The sequence below is a fragment of the Quercus robur genome, chromosome 4, assembly GCF_932294415.1.
Source record: "Quercus robur chromosome 4, dhQueRobu3.1, whole genome shotgun sequence".
Classification (NCBI taxonomy): domain Eukaryota; kingdom Viridiplantae; phylum Streptophyta; class Magnoliopsida; order Fagales; family Fagaceae; genus Quercus; species Quercus robur.
The window spans coordinates 45,682,155-45,704,656 of NC_065537.1; the positions used below are offsets into that span (position 1 = coordinate 45,682,155).

Consider the following 22,502-nt stretch of genomic DNA (forward strand, 5'->3'; position numbering starts at 1 on the left):
TGTGGCTCGAGGAACCTGACATAACTTAGTTTTTGTTTAATACTTCAATAGATGTCATAGGGTATTAATTTCCATTAAGTTTGTGATCCGAGGAACCTATCATAACTTAGTTTCTGTTTAATATTTCAACAGATGTCATAGGGTATTAATTTCCATAAAGTTTGTGGCCCGAGGAACCTGACATAACTTAGTTTCTGTTTAATACTTCAATAGATGTCATAGGGTATTAATTTTCACAAAGTTTGTGGCCCGAAGAACCTGACATAACTTAGTTTCTGTTTAATACTTCAATAGATGTCATAGGGTATTAATTTCCACTAAGTTTGTGGTCCGAGGAACCTGTCATAACTTAATTTCTGTTTAATACTTCAATAGATGTCATAAGGTATTAATTTCCACAAAATTTGTGGTCCGAGGAACTTGACACAACTTAGTTTCTGTTTAATACTTCAATAGATGTCATAGGGTATTAATTTCCACTAAATTTGTGGTCCGAAGAACCTGACATAACTTAGTTTCTATTTAATACTTCAATAGATGTTATAGGGTATTAATTTCCATAAAGTTTGTGGCCCGAGGAACTTGACATAACTTAGTTTTTGTTTAATACTTCAATAGATGTCATAGGGTATTAATTTTCGCTAAGTTTGTGGTCCGAAGAACCTGACATAACTTAGTTTCTATTTAATACTTCAATAGATGTCATAGGGTATTAATTTTCGCTAAGTTTGTGGCCCGAGGAACCTGACATAACTTAGTTTCTGTTTAATACTTCAATAGATGTCATAGGGTATTAATTTCTGCTAAGTTTGTGGTCCGAGGAACCCGTCATAACTTAGTTTCTGTTTAATACTTCAATAGATATCATAAGGTATTAATTTCTACTAAATTTGTGGTCCGAGGAACCTGACATAACTTAGTTTCTGTTTAATACTTCAATAGATGTCATAGAGTATTAATTTTCACTAAATTTGTGGTCCGAGGAACCTGACATAACTTAGTTTCTGTTTAATACTTCAATAGATGTCATAGGGTATTAATTTCTACTAAGTTTGTGGTCCGAGGAACCTGACATAACTTAGTTTCTGTTTAATATTTCAATAGATGAGGAAACACATGACATATGATTGAGATAATTAAAGGGAAGCTGAACAGGACTATTTTTTATTAATAATAATACCTCTTTAGATTGTTTACATTCCAAGGATAGAGTATAGTTTTTTCATCTAGATCTTCAAATAATAGGCACCTATTCCTGCCACTGAAGTGATTCGATATGGTCCTTCCCAATTAGGTCCCAATTTTCCTCAGGCTGGATTCTTGGTGGTTCTCAGAACTTTCCTTAGTACCAGATCTCCTACAGCCAACGGCCTCAGCTTTACATTGGTATCGTAACCTTACTTGAGTTTATGCTGGTAGTAAGCCAGCTGGACCATTGCATTCTCCCTTCGCTCTTCGATCAAGTCCAGACTCTTTTCCAACAGCCCATCATTATTGCCCGGGGTAAATGCACTAGTTCTCAACATTGGGAAACCAGTTTCCAGAGGGATTACGGTCTCGGCTCCATATGTCATTGAGAAATGGGTCTCTCCTGTTGACCGTCGAGGCGTTGTTCGATACGTCTAAAGGACATATGGTAATTCCTCCACCCATTTTCCCTTTGCGTCGTCCAACCTCTTTTTAAGTCTATTCACTATAACCTTGTTGACAGCTTCAGCTTGCCCATTTCCTTGAGGATAGGCCGGAGTGGAATATCTATTATTTATCCCTAAGTCAGAACAGTATTGCCTGAAGGCTTTACTATCAAACTGAAGGCCATTATCCGAGATAAGGGTGTGGGGAGCACCGAATCGAGTAACAATATTCTTCCAGATAAACCTTTTAACATCTACGTATCTGATATTAGCCAAAGGTTCAGTTTCGACCCACTTAGTGAAATAATCCGTGCCGACCAGCATATACTTTTTGTTTCCTAGTGCTTTAGGAAAATGACCTACAATATCTAAACCCCACTGAGCAAAAGGCAAAGGCTGGAAAGAGGATTAAGAATTCCTCAAGGCTGGTGGATGTTTGGAACGAATCTCTAACATTGGTCACATTTTCTAACATACTCTTGCGCTTCTTTCTACATATTTGGCCACTACTATCCTTGAGTAATTGCGCGGTGAGATAGGGATCTTCCCCCTGTGTGACTTCCGTAAATTCCTTCATGCAATTTCTCTATAAGTGAATCTGATATCTCAGGATGTACACAAAGCAGATATGGCCCAGAAAAAGAACGTTTATACAACTTTTTGTCCTCGGACAACCAAAACCGAGGAGCTTTCCTTCGTATTTTCTCTGCTTCTGTTTTCTCCTCAAGCAATATATCGCTTTCGAGGAATAGGAGTATGGGGTCCATCTAGCTCGGCCCCAAGTTGACTTGATGGATCTGGAGCAAGTCCTTCCTTATTGGGGTGGGGGTGTATAAATCCTCAACAATTATCACCCGGGGCAAATTCCGTGTCGAGGAGGTGGCAAGGGTTGCCAAGGAATCTGCATGGGTATTCTCACCTTTGGGAATATGTGACAAGTCAAAGGATTCAAATTTCGTTTGTACACACCTAACTTGACTCAAATATTCCCGCATTCTTGTATCTCGGGCTTCCAGTTCCCCTTTTACCTGGCCGACGATTAGTCTTGAATCTGATAACACTTCCACTACCTTTCTGCCCATTTTCTGGACCATAGTCATTCCCACTAGCAAAGTTTCATATTCCACTTCGTTGTTCGTAGCCGAGAATCCCAGCTTCAAGGACTTTTCAATGATGATCTTTTCAGGGGATACCAGAACTAGCCCCACTCCTGCTCCCTGTTGGTTTGTTACTCCGTCTACATATACTTTCCAGGATGAGGTGTCTTGTGCGGAGATTAAGCCAATCGATTTTTCATCCATGCCATGTTGCTTCACTTCTGCTTTTTCTGGAAGTTTAGCAAACTCGGCTACTAGATCGGCAAGGACTTAGCCCTTCACAGAGGTACGAGGCATATATTTGATGTTGAAAGCCCCCGGAATCGTGCCCCATTTAGCAATCCTTCCAGTATAATCTACACTTCGAAGTATGGACTTGAGCGGTAATTGAGTTAGAACCACCACAGTGTGCACCTGAAAATAATGGGGGAGTTTTCGTGTAGCATGCATTACTGCTAAGATAGCCTTTTCTAGTGATAAGTACCGCACCTCGGTTTCATGAAGTGACTTACTTACGTAATAGACTGGTCTTTGGATGCCACTGTCTTCTTATATCAAAACAAAACTTATGGCATGAGAGGCCACCGCCAAGTAGGCAAACAAGACCTCATCCACCTCCGGATTGGACATGATAGGTGGCCAAGATAAGTACTTTTTTAGCTGCTGAAATGCTACAGCACATTCTTCAGTCCACTCAAACCTTTTCCACTTATGCAGTAAAAGGAAAAATGGTCTGCACCTATCGGCTAACCTATCAATAAACTTATTACTATTAAAAAAAAAAAAGTTTCTTTTGAGAGTTGATATATATTAAAGCTTCATGATTTGAGTATAAAACAAATTTCTTGTAAATGAGATAGTGGTGCCAATAATGAAGAGCTTGCCCGACAGCATATAATTCCTTGTCATATGTTGAATATTTCAGTTTAGCATTATTTAACTTCTCGTTGAAGTATGCAATTGGATGCCCCTCTTGACTTAGAACACCTCCAATCCCCACATTTGAAGCATCAGCGGTGACTTCAAATGCCTTGGAGAAGTTTGGTAGGTGAAGAATAGGTGCTTTTGTCATTAATTTCTTCACTTCTTTAAAAGCTTTGCTTGCTGCCCCTATCCAAGAAAATTGTCCCCTATTTAAACAATCTGTTATAGGAGCCATAATTGTGCTGAAATATTGAATAAACCTCCTATAGAAAGTAGCCAAACCATGGAAACTATGATCTTCATGTAAATTAGTAGGTTCAAGTCACTCCAAAATAGCTTTAACCTTTTTAGTATCAGGTTCCACACCTTTAGATGAGACAACCAAACCCAAAGATGCCACACGAGAAGTCATAAAAGAACACTTTTTCATGTTAAGATAGAATTTTTCTTGTCGAAGAACCCTCATTACTTGTTGCAAATATGATGCTCTTCTTTGGTTTTGCTATATATAAGTATATCATCAAAATAAACAACTAGAAACTTGCCAATAAAGGGTTGGAACACTTGTGTTGTAACCCTCGTAATGGCACTAGGTGCATTGGAAAGGCCAAATGGCATAACCATCCATTCATTGAGACCATCCTTTATTTTAAAGGCCGTCTTCCACTCATCTCCAGGCCTTATTTTGATTTGGTGTGTTGATACCGTATTTTGTCTAGCCCCAAAATTGATGGGAATTCTAGATGTCAAATCAAAGGTTTCATTAGTTATTTAGATATGACATTAAACGATTTTGAGTACTCTTTATTTTAATATCCAAAGATTGAAATCAGGCTTGCATTGATTGAATTGTTGTGAAAATGAGAAAGTTGCTAGTTAAGGATTCACCTCTAAAATGAGCTTTGTTATTTAAATTGGCAATTGATTTCCTTCAAAATGCATATCTGACATATTATTGGAGTTTTCAAGATTGCTCTGGTGAGCTGCAATGGAGACAGAAAGTAATCTTGACATGGATTGGGATTATCATTTAAGATCCGTTTGGATAGAACTTATTTTGCTGAAACTAAAAACTGAAAACACTGTAGCAAAATAATTTTTAAATGTGTGAATAGTACCGTGAGACCTATTTTTAATGAAAAAGTTGTTGAAAAGTAATATTTGTAGGTCCGTGAACATTACATAGATACACTATTTACGGTTGAAAAGTCAACCTTTACGACTACTGTTCATGAACAGTGCATGAACAGTAACCATAACCACTCAAGTCCCACTGAAACGTGGTTTAAAAAAAAAAGAGTAAAACGCAAACACAATTCAAAACATGTATCCAAACTCCACCTTAGTGTAGGATTTTAGTTAGATTTATGGAGAAGCGTACATCATTAATTGAGTACAATAGTCTCATATTTATTCTTTGAGTTTAAATTCTGTCCGGATGGGGCGTAAAACCCCAGTTTTATGCCCATCAATCATAATGCGCCACATCAGCTGACTGCAAACTAAAGAATAAAACTTATCACACATAATCTTGCCTCTAAAAATTTATATACTAAAATTGTATCTTCCTCAAAAGTCAGAACCAACCAAACCTCCAAGCCAGCTAAGACACAACCCCTGCCGTCGGAGATGCTGCCCAAAAGCCTCTAGAGAAGTCACTACTGACCTAAGTTTCCTTTTTCTCGATTTATTTTTTCTTTTTCCCAATTTTCATTATCCAAGGTACAATCTTTTTAAGATATATATCCCATCTGGGTTATGTGCAAGTTTGTGGGTTTGGCTCAAGATTTGCATATGGAATAAAGGTGTGGATTTTGGTGGGGGAAGACAACGATTTGGTGTCTCTACTGTTTGTAGGTGATTAAATTTTGAAGATTTTGCTTTTGCATATGTGTTTTGGAACCTGGGTTCTTGGTCTATTGTGGTTGTGGCCTTGTGGGGTTTGTTTTTGTTTTTAAGGTTTGGTAAAATAAAATTTAGAAGGAGGAAGAGAGATGACCAAATCATTGACCTGGTCATGGTGTCTTTGTACATAGCAGGTCATTAACTATCTCTGGAGTTGTTCCAACCCAGCTTCTCAAATCTCCAGTCCTCTTGGCTAGTGTCTTTGTTCATTTTCTCTTTTGGTGCTTGTGTCTTGCTCTTCCTCTGTTCTTTCCTCTTGCTTTGTTTTTGGCTCTAACGTTTCTTTCTTTTATGAATGAATATTCATTTTCCAAAAAAAAAAAAAAAAATCGCTGTTGGTTGTGACTTCTTCACTTCTTTGTGCCTCCGATGACATCACCGTTGCTAATATCAACACAGAAAGTTCATTGTTTTGTTGGTTTTTTTTTTTTTTTCATATTTTAATGAGATTTTTAATTAGGTGTTGACATGGCGTTATATTATTGGTGGCGTAAACCCCTTGGTTTACGCCACATCCGGACATAATTTAAACTCTTATTCTTTTAGTCCCATAATATCTTTTTTCTTGATAAATTTATTTGACTATCCTGACATTTTATCGTGTGTGTTTAAGGTCCATTGAGCATTGGTGAGTGTCAAAATGAGCGGTGGTTGATGAGAAATGACTTGCATTCGATTCTAGAGCATTCCCCAAGTAGCCAATTTTTGAACTCATCTGCCATGTGCCAGCTCATAGTGCATGCTTGGACAGCACGCGTCCTCCCATACAAATACTCACTACAGAGGTACAAGAGAGCATTTTTAGAAACCCTAGACCCGCGGCTTGGGCACCCACTCTACCTCTCCCCAATCTCTTCCCACCATCTTTATCATTCTCTCATCCAAAAAGCCTCACAACAGATCCAGGAGATTTCCCAAAAGAAAAACCAAAAAAAGCTGCAAGCATCCCAAAGGAGCAACAAAGATAGAAAGAAAAGGAGAAACAGAGACAACAACAACGAATCAGAGTTTTTTTCCATCTCTTCTGCTATAAATTTCCTCTTTCTTTTTGTCTAACTTGAGTTTCTGACTTGTGTATTGGTTTCCCTTTCAGCCAAAACAAAGAGAACAAAAAGAAAAATAGAAGCAGAAAGAGTACATTCAGTGGGTAAACCCTAAACTCTTTTCCTTTTCCCTGTTTCTTTCCTTTCATAATAGTTCTGTCTTTCTCTCACACACACGCATACACACTGGTTTTGTCTACAATATGTAGCTCTACACACTTTACATGCTCACAGAGTCACCACAGACCCTATACTCCTAATCCGTGCTAAACACTACACTTTTCATACACAAGCCGAGCACACAAACATGGACTCAGCACTTACTCTCTGTTTTTGCACACGCGTGTTCACGCGCCACCGCGTGTAGGGCCACGCGCCACCACGGTTGTAGATCGTGGTTGACCCGTGAGGCTTTTAGCCTCCACATAACCTTCTTGTGGTTCACGCGCCATCTGAGGCGTTCTTAGCTTGTAGATCGAAGGGCGGTTGTTGGGTTTGAGAGTAGTGAGACTCGGTGACCTGGGTTCGGGTTTAGGCCGAGAGAAGTCTGAGACAGAAGCTGCCTTTGTGTTGGTAGTTGTTGGGGCTTGCCACGGAGGAGCCCAAAGGCTCCACTCTGTTTAGATCAGAGGGTTTTAGAGAGAGAGAGAGAGAGAGAGAGAGAGCTTGGGTTTGGATGGAAACCTCAAGCTTGTTAGAGAAGGGTCTAGGCCCAGATAGTATTTGAGGAACTAAATCGCCACCGTGGGTGGGGGTGATGAGAGATGGACCTCGGTGGTCAGACATGGAGGTCTAGTGAGAGAGCAGAGCTTCAGAGAGGAGTGAAAACCTGATGAGGGTTGTGATGAAGAGTAGGCCACCGCTTGTAGCGGCAGCACTGATTAGACGTGATGAGCTTGAGTCTTTAGCAATGGAGGTCCGTGGAGAAAGGTTCAGAGATTGGAGAAAGGCCGAGTAGGTTGGAGAGAGGGAGAAGGTTCCAGAGAGCATGAATAAATGGCTAGGGTTTGAGAAAGAAGATTTAAGAGAATCGGGTTTGGGCCAAATGGGCCCAACCCGGGCACCTGAACGCTATTCAGGTCCGTTTGGTTTGATAGTTGGGCTTTAGGCCCACTCCATAAGTGGCTTTAGGTCCAAGCCATTTTGATTTTAGCCAGGTGTGCCCAGCCCAAGGATGTCTTGAGGCCAGGCCGTGGGTTCAAATCCAGGTCTTTCCCCTTTGTCTTTAGATCCATTTCATGTTTTAAACATATTCAGCCCACCTTTTAAAATAAAAGGGTCAATGCAGGTTTTCTTTTCTTTATTAAAATACCATCTTTTCTTTATTTGCTATTATGTATTTTTGTTACATTCTTTTTACTCCCTTTTCTCATATTTACATATTCACATATTTTCGCTATGTTTGCATTTTAATTCATTTCATCCTGTTTGCATCTAATACGTATTTTCCCATATTTGCATATTAATTCATAAATTCTCAAAATCATGTTTTAATACCAAAATTCCCAAAAATCATGTTTTAATCCATAATTCCCGAAAGCCATGTTTTAATTCATAAATTCTCAAAATCATGTTTTAATCCCAAAAATTTCCAAAATCATATTTTGACCCGTTCTTCCTCAAAAATTGCTTTTTGACTCGGAACTTTTCAATATTCACATTTTGACCTTTTTTTTTTTTTTTTTTTTTTTTTCCATAAAATCACATCTTGACCCCAAGTCTTTCCAAAATTGCAATAAAGCCCTACATCATTTCAAAAATCACAAAGAGGCTCCCGAACCCTTTGGAAGTTGTTTGAAGGCATTCAAACAACTTCCAAGGTCTTTTAATCATCTTTAAATCCACACTTTTTGCTTACCTTCATTTAGAATAATTGATTTGCACCTTGTGTGATGTTTGCATGCCATGTCTAGGTTTTCACGCTCACAATCTTGATATCATGTCTATGGTATGCCTTGCTTAGATCTACATGGTCGTATGCATGTTTTATGATCCTATGCCTTCATATGCTTGTATGCTTGGATTTGTGTTCTTCCATGCTTTTATGCTTACATCCACATGCTTAGATGTACATCCACATGTCTAGATGCATATTTCCATACCTATATGTCTAGATCTCTGTTTTCACATGCTTGTGTGCTTGGATCTTTGTTCTCTATATGTTCTATGCCACCTTCCAAGTGCTTGTGCGCTCCATGCCATGTTTATGTGCTTAGGCTTAGGCTATGTTTGTCATTCTATGTGCTATTGTAGCTTTTTTGTTCCTTTTATCGCATTTTCTTGTGTTTTGGCCTAATGGTTAGGACCTGATTTAGATCCTATAGTCTTTGTTATCATCCGTATGCCTAGACCCATATCAAAGGGTTAGGATCAGCCTATTTTCATGTCTATGCTTGTTTGCTTCTATGCTTTATACTTATGATAGCCTCTCTTGTTCTAGGCTTTGTCACGCTTGATGCCCTTAACGGGTATGTGGTTGTGTGGTTATGTTCGACGCCCATGAGACATTGTTTAAAAGATCCATCTTGAGATCCATGTTGAGATCCATCTTTTAAAAGATAGTAGAACCTCCCATCACATCTAACATCTCATCAAGTTGAGGTATGGGAAACCGATATCTGATAGTAATTTGATAATTACACGGCTATCAACACATATGCGCCAACTATCATCTTTGGGCATTGCCATGCTATGTGTCCCTTTTCCCCACACTTAAACAATGATCCTTACCTTCTTTCCTCTGATCACCAATCACAGTAGCTTTACTTTTCAACGCAATAGCAGCATTTGCTTTGTAGTTTGGCTGCATAGTAGGTGCTCTAGGGTCAATTTTCCGTAAAGGAGTTTTGCTTCTATACTATATATAGATTTGATTTGTCTTCCTTGGAAGTTGGCTTTGTGTTTTATTTGTAATAAATAAATGTATCTAATCATGATGATAGGATTCTCTTACTTGTATAATATAGGGGACAATGATATACTATTATATGCCATTGCTTTGTTGGGTATATAGTTGAATATTTTGTTTGGGCTTGTAAAAAGTACCACTTCTCTTATGTTATGTTTTTCTTCCTTCGTTTTTTACCCCTCTTTTATTTTTCTAAATTGGGAAGGAGGGTGGGGATGAATCTAACATGAAAGATTCTGCATGCTTCTTTTTTATCTTTTAATTTGGAACAAGTGGATGTCAAATCATTTACTTTGATCCAATAAGGGTGTGATGATGATTTTGTTATTTCCGTTCGATTTTTCATTTGATTCAGCTATTACTTTTTTTATTCTTGTTTTCATTCACAGATATTGAAACAACTGTCACAAAAATTTGACGACGATGTTAGAGATGTCTTAAACAATTTTGAAAAGTTAATAGAAGATAAGAAAGAAACAAAAGGATTGTCTTTTGTAATTCTTCAAAGGGCTGCAGAAATAGCAAAGTCTAAGGTAATTTGTGTTGAAACTTTTGGTTATTTAATAATTGTTTTGGTCTTCAAGTTTGGGACAACTTACTGTTATATGACGTTGGATGCTTCAATTTTTGATGATGTTGTCAACAATTCTGAAAATTGAAATTTGTGTAATGAATTGACTCGTGCTCGTTTAACTTGAAACAAAAGTATTATGATCCCACCAGAGGCAAGACTTAAATGAGCATGAGTCAATTCATTATGCAAATTTGGGTTTTCAGAATTGTTGATGACGTCATAAAAAATTGAAACATCTAATGTTATCATCCATGGCCCATTATCAACGGTAGCATTTATATAACCCTAGTGAAATAGATTAGAAACACATGAAATAAGATAAAAGTAAGTTGCCCTAAACTTGAAGACCAAAACAATAATTAAATAACCAAAAGTTTCAACACAGATTAACTTGCTATTTGTACAGCCCTTTGAAGAATTATAGAGGACAATCCTTTTTTCTTTCTTATCTTCCATTAACTTTTCAAAATTGTTTGAGGCATCTCTAACATCGTTGTCAAATTTTTGTGACAATTGTTTCAATCTCTGTGAATGTAAACAGGAATAAAAAAAGTAATGACTGAGTCAAGTGGAAAATCAAATTGAAACAACAAAATCATCATCACACTCTAATAAGGTCAAAGTAAATGATTTGACATCCACTTGTTCCAAATTAAAAGATAAAAAGAAGCATGCAGAATTTTTCATGTTAGATCCATCCCTACCCTCCTTCCCAATTTAGAAATATAAAAGAAGGGTAAGAAACGAAGGAAGAAAAACATGACACAAGAGAAAACGATACTTTTTTACAAGCCCAAACAAAATATCCTCTATATACCCAACAAAGCAATGGCATGTAATAGTATATCATTGTCTCCTATATTATACAAGTAAAAGAATCCTATTATCATGATTAGATACATTTATATATTGCAAATAAAACACAAAGCCAACTTCCAAGGAAGACAAATCAAAGGAGTTATACTTTTATACCATTGATTTGGTTATGGTTTGTATACGACCTGAGCGGTTTCCTAAGGGTACTTACAAAAAGCTTCATTCCAAGAATGCGGGCCCAGGCAAGATTGCGAAGAACACAAGCTCTAATGCTTGTCCTTGAATTACCTTTAGATATGGGTATTAGTAATGTGTTTAATGTTGAAGATTTGACATTGTATCCAGGACATTCTGATCTTGATGATGAGGACCAGGTTGTTGTTTGCTTGCTCCCAGCCCCTCACACAAAGGAAGACATTGATGATGTTCTTGATGATCAAATTGTGTTAACAAGAGAAGGTGGGTACTAGAAGTATTTGGTCCATTGGAAGAATTGCCCTCTTTTAGAGTGTACTTGGATTACTGCTGACGAATTTCAACGTATCAATCGTGACCTTTATGAGAGTTATCATTCTCTTTTCTCGCCAGTGTTGAGAATTTCCAAGTCGGGGAGATGATGGGGAACGTAAGTGGCAGCCCACTTTGAAGACCTATAAGAGCAAGGAAAAGTTGGTTCTAGTGCTCAAGCCTTAATTTGGGATGTTTCGGATGATGGGGCGCTCTCATGGGACCTTGTTTAACCTAGCTACTCTAGGTTGGGGGGTAGGTCCTGGTGGGGAAGTTATAGATACCTTTCCATACTTTGTGTCTGGAGTACTTCACTTAATTTCCTCTGCATGCGCTCGTCCAGCGAGAAAGGCCCTGACCCTGCCAACCAAGTAAAAATAAAAAAGAAAGAAGAGAACGAAAGGAGAAGAGAACTTCGTATTTTGGTAATTCTCTAGGAGTCATGTTTAACCTTGAATGCTATTAATGGATTCTACAGCAATAGTCCCTCGGACTCGGAAAGTAATAACGAAAATGGCTAACCTAATAGCGGATTCCGCAGCTGCCACCGTTGAAACCAATGAAGCAAATGATTGACCCATCATATCATCCGAAGAAATGGAAAATACCAAAAAGTTCGAATTCACAACCGATCACACCAGGAGGGTACAAGGTTAGCTTATGAGCTGCGGGACAAGATGCGAAACTTTAGTGAGGAAGAGGCTCTTGAGCCCTAGTTCTTCAGGCTGGGACGGAGTAATGGGCCTCACTCTAGCCCTTCTATCAATATTCTTCTTTCCGTGCTTACTTCAATACTAAGATTGAATTTCCTTTTGACTCTTCATTTAAGAGAAAAGGGAAACGCGAAGTTGCTTCTGCTGGGAAGCCCTTTCGACCTAAGCCAGGCTCTTCCATAGGTTGAGTGACCATCCTCGGAGGTTCTTCGGATCGATCACAGATTTTCGGCCCCGTCGTTTGGCTTCCACTCCAGTTTACCTCTCTTGTTCTCCTCCCCCTTACACAACCGGTTTAGTCTTACTTTATTGTTTAGTTGCTGTCGGATCAGTTAAATTAAGTTCTATTAGAACAAGGGCATTTTTGGTAATTTTTAGAAATCTGGAAAGGGTTGTTCTTGGCTATACTAAAGGCCCATGAGTCTTATTTTATGTTTTGAGTCTTTCTCCTATTTGGTTTAGGAGTTATTAAGTTTTTTTATTTAATTGTTATTAGCAATCCTATTCATTCTAGGAATAGGTTATTTAGATTCCAAGTCGTTCTAGGAAAGGGAATAATAGCAGCCTTTATATAGAGGCTTTATTGTATTCAATATATTCATATAGTGATTGATTAATAAGGCCTTATTTGGTTTAGAGACAACTCTATTTTCAATTCTTAAATCTCATTTCTCATTTCTCATTTCTTATTTCTCATCACTCTGAATTCTAATTCAATTCTCATATCTTTATCTCTATTTTTCTGTAACTCATTTCAAACTTGTGTTTGGTTGTTATTTTCAGGTGTAGTTTTCACCTAAAAAACCCAACTTTAGACAAAGTTGTGGATCCCACCCACTGACCAATGACAGAGGACTAGAACAGATATATTCACTCCCCTTTGACTTTTCTTTCTCCTTCTCCTTTTTTTACTCTGACTCCTCTTTCTCTTTTTTCCTTAATCTATCTCTGCTTCTCACTCTCTTCTTTCTCATTAGATCAATCGGAAATTGTAGAAAATTGCAAAGGAGGGCCTCTTGTTATAAAGACTATTGGGAAGGTTTTATACTTCAAAGACACAAAAGAAGAATGGTCATTAATAAAAAATAATGAACTTACAAATGTAACTCAATCAAAGAATGGTGTTTTACCGATTCTAAAATTGAGTTATGATCATTTTTCATCACATTTGAAGTGTTGTTTTGCATATTGTTCATTGTTTCCCAAAGATTATTTGATTAATAAGTTGACATTATAACTATAGATAGCACAAGGATTTATTCAATTACCACAAAAAAACCTTCAATTAGAAGATGTTGCCGATGATTACTTCAATGAGCTACTTTAGAGATCCTTTTTCCAAGAAGTAGAAGATGAAGGCATGACTAGGGAGTTTAAGATGCATGATTTAATCCATGATCTTGCACAATGTCAATGGAAAAGTTAGTTATCTCTCATTTCTATTTTACAACGTTTCATTCTTTAAGGAGAATTTAAGCAAGTTGGTTAAAGCAAACAAGATACGAACATTTATATTGGCATACAAATATTGGAAGTATGATCAAGGAACAATTAAAGAATCAACTCCCAAAAAACTTATTTCTACTTTTAAATACTTGTGTGCATTAGATCTACATGGTTTAAATATGAAGATGTTGCCAAATACCATAGGTACTTTGATGCATCTAAAGTAACTTGACATTTCCTTTAATGATATTGAGGTTCTCTCGAATAGATCGAAGTGGACAGAATGGACTGGATTGGACCAAATCGACCAAAGTAGATTGAAAGGACCGAACTGAATCGAACTGAATAGACCTAACTGGACCGAATTGGCCAAGTGGACCGTATTGACCAAATTGGACAGAATAGACCTAGATGGACCGAATGGGCCATATTGGACCGAATAGAACTAAATAGATTGAATGGACCAAATTGGACTGAATAGACCTAAGTGAACCATATGGACCAAATGGACCTAATAGACCTAACTGGCGAATTGGCCAAATTGGACCAAATAGACCTAGCTTGACCATATGGACCAAATTGGACCGAATAGATCAAAGTGGATTGAATGGACCGTATTGGACCGAATTGACCAAAGTAGACCAAATTGACCGAATGGGATTGAATGGACCGAATAGGACTAAATTGATTGAAGTAGACTGAATGGACCTAATTGAATTGGAGTAGACTGAAGTAGACCAAATTGGACCAAAATTGACCAAAGTGGATTGAAGTAGATTGAATCGGACCGAATTGATGAAGTGGACTGAGTGCCGATCTGTTATTAGCATAGCCAAGATTGTGTTTTGATATAAATTCAAATTCTTACTTCCAAAATAATCAAGTATTAACTCAAACAAAAATCAAACCAAAACTATAAGAGAGAAAAATATGCTACTTGTATTAGGAAACTAAAAGGTACAACACCAAAATGTATGAACCAAAAATAGAGTTTTAAAAATCACAATGATTCATCAATGTAAAGAAGAGTTGTAAGAAAGAATATAAAAAAAATTAAGAGAGAGAGAGAGAGAGAGAGAGAGGGAGAGAGAATAACCACGTTTCAAGAGAGAATGTGAGAGAATAATAAGAAATTTATATAAAATAATATGAGAAGAAAAAAAGTAAAAATAAAAAAATATTGAAATAAATACCAAATTATCCAAGTCATGTTATGTAATAAAATATCGTTATATTCTTATATACTATCTTTATATATAATGCAATAGGATAATATCTATGAAATCAAAGAGAAGAAAAAAACTAACAACTTAAAAACATAACTTAATCACATCAACCCAAATTAGAGTTTCAAATAATACAAAAACTTATAAACTTAAAGTAGAGATTCAAGAAAAATAAAAATAAAAATCCACCAAAAAATTAAAAAAAAAAAAATTGAGAGAGAGAAATAACCATAAGAGTGTAGGAAAACTATGTATAGAATGAAATTGAGAATTTTAAATTTATAGTAAAAGGGGGAATAAGAAAAGTAAAAAATAAAGGAAGATAAAGGGATTGAGGAAAAGTAATATTAAGATAGATAGTAGTGGAGAGATGAAAAGATAAAAGGGAGGGAAAAAGTTGGTGAAAGTATGACATTAAGTTGAGAAATTAATAAGAGAAAAAAAAAAAAAATTAAAGAGAAGAAGAAGAGAGAGAACGTTGGAAATGGGTGGATGATGTGGCTGCTGATATGGCTCAACAGGAGCGTAGCAACAATAATGCTACATTTCAGTTTTTAGATATATATAGATTATTAAGTACTACTTGTGTAGAACTTAAAAAAAATGACAGCATTGTACAATAATCTTGTAAAATAGTCAAATATGACCAAACGATATTATTTTGACATGAAATTCATTCCTCGTATTCTAGACATGTTATGTATTAATCCTAAGCAAACCATTTTGTCAATGGTATTAAATATAAATACTAGAAGTTTAGGCTAGTGGACAAACCAACAAATATGCTAATACGAGAGTTTAGCTACATTCAAAACCACATGATCAAGTGTTATCCTAAACATAAAATGGTGTTAAAACATATTAAAAACTAGGAATGCCACCCATAACCTCATATAACAATTATTACAACAAGAAGTCAAGCAATCCAACCACATAACTCATGGAAGTACTTTATAAAACACACAACAAGCACATGCTCACATTCATATATGTCAAAACCATCTCAAATGCAAAGGAACACACTTTAAAACCAACTCATCTCAACACATGAAACAACAAAACTCATATGGTTGCTCTAGGAAATCAACCCCCAAATACTTGTCAGTAAATTAGACAATCAAATCATCTCATCAAAGCAAAAGCCCCCAAATGAATTGAACAAAACCAAACCCCCCAATCTTTCATCATTCACCAAATTCTTGAATTAGTTACAATGATAATCAAGAAATGACAACATCCAAAGGATCCCATAGATGTAATTGGAAGAATAGTTGCATTTTTACCTTGAAAACAATGACTTATAAATCACAGGATATGATATAGATGAGCTGGCAGGAGAACAATGACCGGAGGAAGGAAGTTGATTACCCAAGGAGACCTTTTTTTTTTTTTTTTTGGTGGGGTGTTAGAAAGAGTAATGCTAGAGACATATAAAAATGCACAATTTTTTGCCATAACTTGCCATGTGGTGAGTTGTGATCGGTGGATGTGTGATGGTGGACCATGTGAGGACACACTTCCACCACCCATAACTCGCCACATGGCGAGTCGTGGCACAAAGTTGCACATTTTTTTGTGTCCTTAGCATTACTTGTGTTACAAAATATTAGTACACTACATGCACCTTAGATTGAATTATCATTTGTCTCACATAAGTGGATTATCAAGTGTAAAAATATGATTGATCCTTTGTGGATAGTCGGGTTTACGATTATGGATGTTAGTCTGTTAGGAAGATTAGTTATTCAGTTATTTTTCCTTTCCATATACTTTGTTTCTTGTATATATGAGTAGAGCCTGTACATTTTCTTCAATTAATTAAATCCGTATAGAAAAATTCCCAAATCTTGCATTCCAAAGCAAACTTAAAGCTCTCTAACAACGTGTAATATTGTAAGAGAGATGTTTAAGACTATCTCTTAAGATAATTTTTCATGTTGCAAAAGTAAAGAGCGGTATTGCATTTTACTGCATAAAAAACATAAACCACTACGAACAATAGAGTGTTTGGTATCTTTTCATGTATTTATGAGAAGGTCGGGTAATCAGTTTCCTAGAATGATAGGGAGAAATTTTAATAGAGAATTTTACTAATACTAGATAATGAATATTTTCTAACAAATCTAGGGTGAATTTACAACTCTATTTTTTAGTTGTAAAATATTTTAGCATTTTTGGCTGCTTACTTCATTGTAAAAACTTGGCCAAACTAAAGTTATTTTCGATTTGTCAAGAAAATTAAGTGAAAAATGTTGTATAGCATTTTATGGTAAAATTTTTTGTAAAAAAATTTCACACATTATCACGTGGCCCAAACCTCTATTGTGTAACTTGTGTTCTTATCATGTCGAGGGCAGGGGGAAATTGGAGAAACCTTTGACTTTTTTTTGACCTTACCAAAATTTGCCACATCATTATCATTGTCAGCGTTATTAAAAAAAAAAAAAAGGAAAACTTTCAGCTAAAAACAAACTATTTTCCACGATGGTGAAAATCAAACCCGATACCTGTTTTCCACAATGGTGAAAATCAAACCCCCAATACCCAAAAATTTTTCTTCTCCTTCCCCAAAATCCAACTCTGAATGCCATTCTCCTTCTCTCTCTTCTCTAGTTCTCCCCCTCATTTCTCTTTTCTACCCTTTCAGCTTCCTTTGATTTAAAAAAAAAAAAAAAAAAAAATTCAATACATCGTATCGCAAAGAGGTGAAAATCAAACTTGAAAGTTCGGATTTGTGTGAAAACACAAGAGCTTAAACATGAACAACAAACAATAAAAGTAAAGCATAAGAGTAAGGGAAGAGAGATGCAACCACAAGATAACACCAAGACATGTATCGAAGAGGAAACCGAACAACTCGGCGAAAAACCTCTTCGCCACCCTTGAAGCGGTAATCGATCCACTAGTGAATAAGTTGAAGTACACAAATAACAAAAGACCCTCCAAGCCTAGTCTACCCAATGTACTTGAGCCCTCCAAGCTCCTGCTACCAACTGGCTTCTTGGAACCTTGTCTTCACTAGCTTTTCGAATCCCGCAATACACCTGATTGCATCCGCCAAGCCTTACCAGCTTCTTTTGGCAGATCCCAAAGCTTCCCAAGTTCCAAAACACTCTCTACACTCTGAATAGGTGTGGGTTGTGTTTAGGTACAAATCTTCTCTCAAGGTATGACAATGGGAGAGGGAAGGAGAAGAGGCTACTAAGATTTCTCACTAAGGATGAGTAGATCTCTCTCTAAAAGATGGGTGTGTGTGTTGTAGAAAACCTATCTAGGGTTTTTCTCTCTGAATTGTCTTTCATACTTTTGTGGGTAATGAGTATATATAGTATGGGTGAAGGGTAAGAAAGTGACACTTAAAATCCTCTAGGAAGAATGTTTCATGAGTATTTCGCGGGAAGGCCTTACCTGCGAGACACTCGTGAAACTGATCGCTTGGCACGACTTTTCAGCTTCCAGCATGTGCTTCTCATGTAGCTCTTTCACGGGTAGGCTTCTCGTGAGACATTCACGAAATCCACTTGTTCATCCAATACATTCTCGATTCTTCACTAACTTAATACTAAACCCAATACAATCAAATCCCACAAAATACAAGGAACAAAATTAAAGAAATTACAACACTTTTTGTCATGGAATCAAGCTAACATAAAATATAGTTGTAAATTGCAACTTTACAAAACCCAATAAAACCTTAAGCCCCTTAAAAAACTCACCACCACCAAATCTCACCGTTACAGTTTGCACACCCAAGCCCCAATATGTGTAAAGGCATTCTCTTCGATTCGCTACCCTAAAGTGAGTGTTGCCCCAAAATCTCCCGGTTCAATTTCTCAAGATGATTCCACTAGCTTTGAATCTTTCGGGTACGTATCAAATCACCTTGAATCCTCAATCTTCCCTATCTTCTTCCTTTTTTGTTGTTGTGGTCCTAATCTATTTGCTTATGAACAATTTGTGGTTTTTGTTTCCATCGTTTCTGAGCATTCTTGAATTAGGACGAAATCAAAATGACTTCGAGGTTTGATTTGGGGTGTTCATTAGTTTCGGGATTTAGGGGTTCCTTTTTTGTTGCAATTATAGATTTCAATTGCTAATATGTTTTCTTCTCTTTTCATTTTTGTTTTTCCCAGGGAAACACCATAGAAGATCAAATTCTACTCAGGCTTTGTCTCTTGGCGTTTTAAGGAATGGTTAATGATGTATTTAATTTAATTTTAGGATTTCCTCCCTAACCTGTTCTCTTTATTTATTTGTTAGTAGAAGTTAAATTGTGGTTATTGGGTCCAGTTTAGCACTTTGGTTTACTAATTTGTGTTCTTTTAATTCAAAACTTCTGAATAAGGTTTTAAATATAAGCTGTTCTCAAATAGCCGTTCTCTCTATGTTTTTTACCTTATTCTTTTACTCTCTTAGCCATTCTTTCTGCCTCTCTCAATTCTCAAAACAACTTGAAAGTTCGAATTTGTGTGAAAACACAAGAGCTGTTTAGACCCCCAAATTAATAATTACAGCTCGGTTGATTTCACTTTAACTTAGACTAAGTGCGGAGTAGAGTAAATGCGAGCGAACAAACAATATAACTACTCTAAGCCATATTCACCAAATATCAACAATAAAATGAAAGCTAAAAGAGTGGGGAAGAAGAATGCAAATACAAGATAACACCTTGATGTGTTATTGAAGAGGAAACTGAAGAACTCGACGAAAAACCTCTTTGCCGCCCTCCAAGTGGTAAATCGATCCACTAGAGAATGAGTTAAAGTACATGAATAACAAAAGACCCTCCAAACCTAGTCTACCCCATGTACTTGAGCCCTCCAAGCTCTTGCTACCAACTAACTTGACGAAGTCTTGTCTTCTCTAGCTCTCCGAATCACGCAATTTAGCCCGATTGCATCCACCAAACAAATGGCTTCTTCTAATGCTTCCCAGCAACACCAAAACCTCACTTTACACTCAGAATTGGTGTGGTAAGTGTTTGGGCTATCAATCTCTCAAGGATTTGGATATGAAGAGGTAGGAGTTGAGGAAAACTACAATGGATTGTGTAGAGGATTGTGGGTAGGAAAATCTCTAACTCTCAAGGGTTATGGCTAGGGTTTTCTCTCTGAAAAGCACTCATTTCAATATGTGGGTAATGTGGATATATATAGTGTGGGTAAATATATTGTGTTTCAGATATGACAAAATAGCAAAACAGAATGTTTCGCGGGTATCTTGCGGGAAAGCCTTACCCGTGAAATACTCAAAAACCAACAATCACTATCTATCATGACTCTTCGCATTCCAGTATGTGCTGAGCACATGGCTTCACTTTGCGGGAAGTTTTCTCATGAGCTACCCGAGAAAACTCCTTTGATCTTCAATGATGTCTTTGAGTCTTCATACTCTCTCTCACACATAACCTATACAATGAAATCCCACATAAAATACAGAGTACATAAGATTGAATAAAATTATATTCAAATTTGGTATGGAATTAAAGCCAACACAAAATAGTTGCAAATCACAACTTTACAATCTCCCCCTTTGGCTATTTTGTGACAAAACCCCTAAAACAGATTCTAGACTTAAACGTGGGTTTGGGATAGTGGTAAAACTCACTCTCGAACCATGGTAATCTTATTAGTTCATCAAATCATTAAATTATTTATTTCTCTTGAAATCATTTCAATGTTTTGTTTATTTTTACACACGCCTTTTTTTAGGGGGCCTACAACCATTATGTGGCATAGGGGTTACATCCCGTATGAAACTTAATATTACACCACTTCTACGAATAGCCCTTAATGCTGCATCTCCCAAAATTATTACTCAAAGGTAAAGGTGGGCCTTGAAGAATCGAAGAATTGCAGATAGATGTACAAAAAGAAATTAATTGTGTAAACCGAAAACTCAACATTGCTCTTACAAGAATTACAAACCCTTATGGACACCCTAATATTCTCGCCGAATTTATAGTCGGACAATTAAAGAATAGGGTTTCATTTCGAAAAGCAATACACCTAATCTAGAAGCCGTGAAGCACTTGCACATATACACTTGTAACCTGAAACACTCACACATATACAAAACTTTCATTAAGCTTATGACAAGTTGAATACACGGTACGTATATGAGCAAGTAAAATGCGATCAAGGTAATAAACAGGATATAAACTATGAAGCTTAACTTGATCAAACAAGAGCAGCCATTAAAAGATGACTACAATGATCATTTAACTAGTCAATGATCATCCGGATATGCAATGTAATTAAGAGCAATGCAAAAATCAATTGCATGTCCAACACATAATTAATGTGAAATACACGAAGTATTTGCATCAAGGATACAAGATCCAACAAGGGCACAAGTGTGTAGTACTAAAGATAATGCAACAAAATCTAAAAGTACTTAAAAATGCTACAAAGCAAGGATACAAAAACAGAGTACTGAATATAAATTGAAAGTTTTAAACCAAAGTACTTAAAGGCTTTAAAAGAAAGTAATGTAAATATCCAAGAGTTATAAAAACTATAAAGGAAAAACTAACAAACTATAAAGACTAGCCAGAAAACTAATAAGCTGTAAACTAGACTAGCCAAACAATGGTAAGACTATCCAAAAGTATGTGTCAACTTTCTTTTTTTGAGTTCACAACCCCCCCCCCCCCCCTTTCAATATGCACACTTCCTTTTTTGTAATGCTCTCCACCTTACTATATGCTATCGTCCAAACTATACAGTGAGTTGTTCTCCCCCTTTATAAATTTTTTCTGCTATTAGATAATGCAATTGGTTTGAATGATTGATAGGGTGCTTTTAAACCCATATATAATGGCTGCATGATAATGATTTTTTGTTATTTGAGTTCTGAAATTATCTACAAGTTAATTTGTAATATCGACATGTTTAATGTTGGCGATGCTCTTTTATTTCTCAAAAAGGAATTGATATTACTATTTCAAGAATAATACTACGTTCTTACATGAAAGCATCTGTTAGTGGAGAAGGTTTTGAATTGACTACTTAATTCAGTCGAATTTACGCTATATATTATGTTTGATAATATTTGTCAGATAAAATATGAGGATTATCTATTATTCATCCTCTTAACAAATATGTAATCCTTAAAAATATGTGATTTTTGTTGTGATAAGTAGAAAAGCTGGAAGCACTACCTTGATTTGGATACATTGTCATTGGCCTTGATTTTTATTTTGTTGTTGGAAATGAATTTCTTGTCAAAGTTTGTGTGTACACTGTACATACATGTATTTTGTAAGACTAAGACTAAGACCACATAGAATTTTTGGTTCATATCATTTGTAACTTCTGGACTACATTCCATGCAACTTTTTCTTTCTTTCCCCAAATATTATGACTGTATTTTAATTAGCTTTATTATGGTACAATGTCAGACCTTAGTATCATAACATGGTTTATGCCGTTTGAAATACAGGTATTACTGGAATACTTTGCAATAAATTTTTCTGTGATTTTGTGTTGACTGACCATAATGATGAAGTCCTCAAGGCAAGATAACAAAATTAAATTTCAATGCTTTGACATTTGGTAGGTAATCTCCAATCCTGACTATTTATATTACCCATCCTCAGATATTGAAGAAAAATATACAGCTGCATGCATCTTCTGAAAATCCAAATGATTGTGCTAAAATGGGGAATTCTTATCAGATTAATAAATTTTACGAAAATATTCGGGAGG

At 36.3% G+C, this 22,502-nt stretch overlaps 1 long non-coding RNA gene across 2 annotated transcripts; it reads left to right on the forward strand.

The window, feature by feature from the left end:
- The first annotated feature begins 6,075 nt into the window (after nt 1-6,075).
- LOC126722249 (uncharacterized) lies at nt 6,076-13,286 on the forward strand. 2 transcript variants are annotated; one of them, XR_007653987.1, is made up of 3 exons: nt 6,197-6,567; nt 6,654-6,707; nt 12,905-13,286. It is a non-coding gene; the product is annotated as an uncharacterized LOC126722249 (long non-coding RNA). The 2 variants fall into 2 exon arrangements; XR_007653986.1 differs by having other exon boundaries at nt 6,076-6,707.
- The last annotated feature ends 9,216 nt before the right edge of the window (nt 13,287-22,502 follow it).